The sequence below is a fragment of the Sinocyclocheilus grahami genome, unplaced genomic scaffold (assembly GCF_001515645.1).
Source record: "Sinocyclocheilus grahami isolate Dianchi unplaced genomic scaffold, SAMN03320097.WGS_v1.1 scaffold86.1, whole genome shotgun sequence".
In the NCBI taxonomy this organism is placed as follows: Eukaryota; Metazoa; Chordata; class Actinopteri; order Cypriniformes; family Cyprinidae; genus Sinocyclocheilus; species Sinocyclocheilus grahami.
This window is the reverse complement of record NW_015505265.1, coordinates 2094403-2099807: the sequence shown is the minus strand read 5'-3', so window position 1 is coordinate 2099807 and position 5405 is coordinate 2094403. Positions and strand designations below refer to the sequence as shown.

General features: G+C 36.2%; 1 protein-coding gene across 1 annotated transcript in view; it reads right to left on the bottom strand.

Moving 5' to 3' along the window:
* The window catches only part of LOC107586858 (calpain-2 catalytic subunit-like), a 32127-nt gene extending 26870 nt beyond the window's left edge, over window positions 1–5257 (bottom strand). The window contains exon 1 of the mRNA XM_016274409.1: window positions 5235–5257. The gene's annotated coding sequence lies outside the window, so the exon portion shown is untranslated. The remainder of the gene's footprint in view (window positions 1–5234) is intronic.
* Between the last annotated feature and the right edge of the window lie 148 nt (window positions 5258–5405).

The window sequence follows — 5405 nt, the reverse complement described above, 5'->3', positions numbered from 1 at the left end:
ATGTTTAGCGTACTGTCTCTGGAAATATCAACCGTGATTGATCAGCCTTTATTTTTGTATTGTAGACGTTATTACTAGGCGAAGCAAAATTTGCTGAAATATCCACGACCTAGGCTACAGTAAGAGAGCATGGTTTATCTGTCCATCAGATGCGTGTCAAAGTTGAGTTTGTTACTATAACCACAGTAGATCAAACAATCATTGTAAAAAATTAAAAATAAACTGTCGAGATCACGAGAAAATTAAGTCGTTATAACGAGAAAACAACTCTCGTTATGTCGATATAACGAGAAAATAAGTCGTTATAATGAGAAAACAAGAAGGAAAAAAAATAATAATGCATGGCCACTTAGAACTTCCTTATAAAACAGCTCTGTTCACAGCGACCCATTTCGATGCATGTCTCTTTAAATGATAATGAAATACGGCTCACTCCACCCCTTTCTTCCGTGGGGCGTGTCGACACAAGACACATGAATTGCTGCCTTGGACTCCATATATGGCTCGGCGGGGGTCTTAGTCAAATAGCTAGGTATCTATGTAGAAACCGGCTGCAAATTGAAACACTCGTTAAATGACACCGTTTCAGACACAGACAGCACATAACAAACTGGCTGCGCATTTTCTTTTCAGCTTTACTGAGCTGGCAGACATGCCAGAAAACTAAATGCAAAAAAATTAAAAATTAAATAAAATAAAATATAAAAAATTGAACAAAAAATAAGGAAAGAAAGTAAAAATTGAATCCGATTTCCACTTTAAAAATGTCTTTAAATGCAAAATATCTAAAAACTTGTCTAAAAATGTCTTTAAAAAGCAAAAAGAAAGAGATGAAGCAAAAGAAACGTCAATGTTTCTCATTGTCAAAATAGTCACCCAAGTCTTCAGCATTGTTTCAATTATTTGTGAGTTCATATGTTCTGAAACTGAAGACAACATAGGCAACATTCCACTGCAGAAATGGCCGCTGTCATATTGTGCTGATGCCATCATTTGGAGTCTGAGTAGAACTAGTAGAACAGAAGTTTTATTACATTAACTTACTATTAACTTACTAAAAGATTTCTCCCAATAACTAAAACTATTCCCCAAAACTAAAATTAAGTTTACTTAATTCATAATCTTTATCTAAAAGTAACATGACCGCATGCTGGGTTATTGCGTTATGTGCCCCAGGACACACCATTACACAGACGTGGGAACTGGTAGTTGGTAAGAGAAGATTACCAAGCAACCAGGGAAGGAATTCTATTTGAAAATATTTATACAGCCCTGCATTTTGGCCCCTCTTGGCATGGTGCCCCTGGGCATTATTTCAATGTTCTTAGCTTCAAGGAACTGCTTTACCCATTTTGCAATGCATTAGATAATGGAAATTTAACTATTCTATATGTACAGTAAACTGTAGCACGTTGTACACCTTCAAACGTGTGACTGCCAAAATGTTGTATTTTAACAGATAACAGCATATCTAAAAGTATGAGACAACAACAAACAAAAAACATAGGCCTACCATTAAAAGCCATGCTTGCACAGGTTCTGCACGATCCTCTTCAATAATATCCTCTGCTTCTCAATCGGGCTCAAACTAATAAGTGATATTAAAGACGCCGTTGTTTACAATACAACCGGAGCACATACCGCTGAGGTGAGGGGCGGGACGATTAGATGCACACTAGCGGCGGTTTAGCCAATCACAACACACTGGGCTAGTTAACCAATCAGAGCCCATCGCCTATTTCTGAGGGTGGGGCTTCATAAAAGTAGGAAATGATTAGCGCGTTTCTCAGAGAAGGGACAGAGCGGTGTGGAATAAAGGTAAATTATGTGAAAAATAATGCTTTTTTTTTTTTTTACGAAGCATTAACACATGCTAGACTGCACCCCATGAACACAATCAAGCCTAGAAAAAAACAGTAAACCACACCTTTAAAATTCCATCAATGGTTATGTAAAACAGCTCTGTTCACAGCGACCCGTTTCGATGCATGTCTCTTTAAATGATAATGAAAAACGGCTCACTCTAGGTATCTATGTAGAAACCGGCTGCAAATTGAAACACTCGTTAAATGACACCGTTTCAGACACAGACAGCACATAACAAACTGGCTGCGCATTTTCTTTTCAGCTTTTCTGAGCTGGCAGACATGCCAGAAAACTAAATGCAAAAAAATTAAAAATAAAATAAAATATAAAAATAGAACAAAAAAATAAGCAAAGAAAGTGAAAATTGAATCCGATTTCCCCTTTAAAAATGTCTTTAAATGCAAAATATCTAAAAACTTGTCTAAAAATGTCTTTAAAAAGCAAAAAGAAAGAGATGAAGCAAAAGAAATGTCAATGTTTCTCATTGTCAAAACAGTCATCCAAGTCTTCAGCATTGTTTCAATTATTTGTGAGTTCATATGTTCTGAAACTGAAGACAACATAGGCAACATTCCACTGTAGAAATGGCCGCTGTCATATTGTGCTGATGCCATCATTTGGAGTCTGAGTAGAACTAGTAGAACAGAACTTTTTTTTACATTAACTTACTAATAACTTACTAAAAGATTTCCCCCAATAACTAAAGCTATTCCCCAAAACTAAAATTAAGTTTACTTAATTCATAATCTTTATCTAAAAGTAACATGACCGCATGCTGGGTTATTGCGTTATGTGCCCCAGGACACACCATTACACAGACGTGGGAACTGGTAGTTGGTAAGAGAAGATTACCAAGCAACCAGGGAAGGAATTCTATTTGAAAATATTTATACAGCCCTGCATTGTGGCCCCTCTTGGCATGGTGCCCCTGGGCATTATTTCAATGTTCTTAGCTTCAAGGAACTGCTTTACCCGTTTTGCCATGTGACAGGTGCATTGTCTTGCATGAATTCCAGCTGCAGTGTTGAACCGATTCCCCATTGAGAGTCTCTGCATTATCCTCTCTTCTCGTGCATTTGTCTTCCATGGATGACCAACCTTTTTGGAGGACTTGAATGAATAAGTGTCAATGTAAATCTGCAATATTTGAGAAATTACAGATTTGGAATGACAAACTTTTCATGCAGTGGCTGCATGATTTCCTGTTAGATTTGTATGTGTTACATAGAGAATTGCGTGTTGTGTTTTGCAAAAAGTGTTTTATGAAATTGAAAACTGAGTAAAAGGCTGAGAACTAGTGTATGGTTTTACAGATTTGGTGTGTGGTTCTGGTGTTTGTGTCAGGTTTCAGAAATTGTGTGACAAGTAAAGATTTTGTGTGTAAGCAGTTGAAAAAGACTGTAAATTCTTACACACAATTCAAATACACAGATGACTTTCCTGCCCAGTGAACACTGAGATCAATAACACTGTAACAAAAAAAAAAACTCTTACTAGGATTCAGGAATTATTTTTGCAGCTCAATGTCTATTACAGTATACATCAATTAAATTACAGATACAGATGTATAATTCAGCAATTAACTTTTGGGGGAAAAATAGCTTTCAAATTACTACTGTAAAGTAATCTTGCAGTAAATGAAAAGCACTAGAAAAGTTCAAATACCAAAGAATTGTATGAGCTTGGTATGCACCACAATACAGTACAGTAAAAAATTAAATTAAAAAAAGTAAATTTAGCATCCTCTGCACATTCTGCCAAATTGCATTACAGTATACAGTACTATAGCAGTTTCTTGGTCTCCTGACACAAGACTAGCTATATCTCTAGGCGGTCATTTCTCAGTTCTGCAAAAATGCAGTACACATAAAAAATTGTTACAAAGAAAATGTTGTCAGTCACACGTTTGAAGGTGTACAACGTGCTACAGTTTGCTGTACATATAGAATAGTTAAATTTCCGTTATCTAATGCACTGGTACTGAACTGTAATTATACTGTATGTGTAAGTATAAAACCCCTGTAGATGATTGGCTCAGCTTTCTCAGTTGTTAAGATGCAGAGATTCTGATTGGTGTGTCATCAGTTTTGCTAGCCTAATGTTTAACTTACTCATTGTTAAACTTTTTGAGAAATGTGTCTTTGTTTTGAAAACTGAATTAATGGTTTGGAGAAAAAAAAAGTGCCAACTAAAATCAGTTATATGTTAACAATCCAGAAATCTGCAATACGAAAAATGTGTCTTTGTTTTGAAAACTGAATTAATGGTTTGGAGAAAAAAAAAAGTGCCAACTAAAATCAGTTATATGTTAACAATCCAGAAATCTGCAATACGACTAAATTCTTACATAACTCTGCTATTAGTTTTCGTGATCGGCATCTTACTGATTTCATGTTATTGTTACGGCTTATATCCATGATGGAAGTGGATCGGTCGGAGAATCGGGTCACCAAACAATTACGCGATGCATCTCAGACATATCCGGACGGGAGATTTCTCAGAGGACTTCTGAGTTAGCTGAGAAGCAGTAATTATCTGATTCACGAACAAATGTTTAAACAATCCGTTAGTAATGAACTGGGCTGCGCTTTGGGGTTGTGACTCCGTTTATTAAAAGTCGTGTTTTTTTGCCCTTATTTTGCTACTCTGTCGCCTAATGTTAATCTCTAATCTCTAAAAAATGTCTAATCGCCGCGGCTGAAAAGTAGCACATAACACTGCTTACATTTATATTTTATTCTGTCATAATTCTGGGGTGGCAGCCTACAGCTTTTTCTTAGGGTTTTTAGGCGTTTTGCCAGCTGATTTGACAGTTTCTTTGAAAAGAAGTTACGGAATACGGAACACACGACATGATCGCTGATATAGGCTACTGACAGAAATATTGAGTATAAGTAAAACAAAAGAAGTAATGTAAAAGGTGTCAGCATCCCCGGCGGGGTCTTGTGTTCACAAATTAATCTTTTGCAAAACTTTAGATGTAGGCTACACACCCGCATAAAAACGAAACATTTCGGTTCTGCAAAAAACACATAATTAAGTTTTGTAATGTAACAGTGAATTCTAATCAAATAATTTTTTATCATGATATTTACCTACTATAATCATGGAATTTATCAAACGTAAACAACAAAAAAAAAGCTCTTTGTTGTTGCTGTTTTGTAGCCTATACTGTAGTTTTAAAAAAAACTAACGGGGGTATGAGTGTATGAGCTCGTTATTCAACTCCGAAGATTCATAAAGCTAACGACACTAAAATAGGTGCATATTAACATTCTAGAATTAAAACACTCCCGCAATATTGACTACATCGTCCACTTTATATGTCTACATACTCTTGTGCACAGCGCTGTAAAAACATAGCCTACCTGTATTTGAGGATCGGGGCGCTCTGACTGACTGGGAGCGCAGTGACCACAAGGCGGGTCAGTTCATTTGGATGTTGATTACGTAATGACGATAAAAAGAGAGAGAGAGAGAGAGAGAAAAAGATATAAAGAGTGATACGATATAAAAACACAGATTTTCTCCATTTCTGG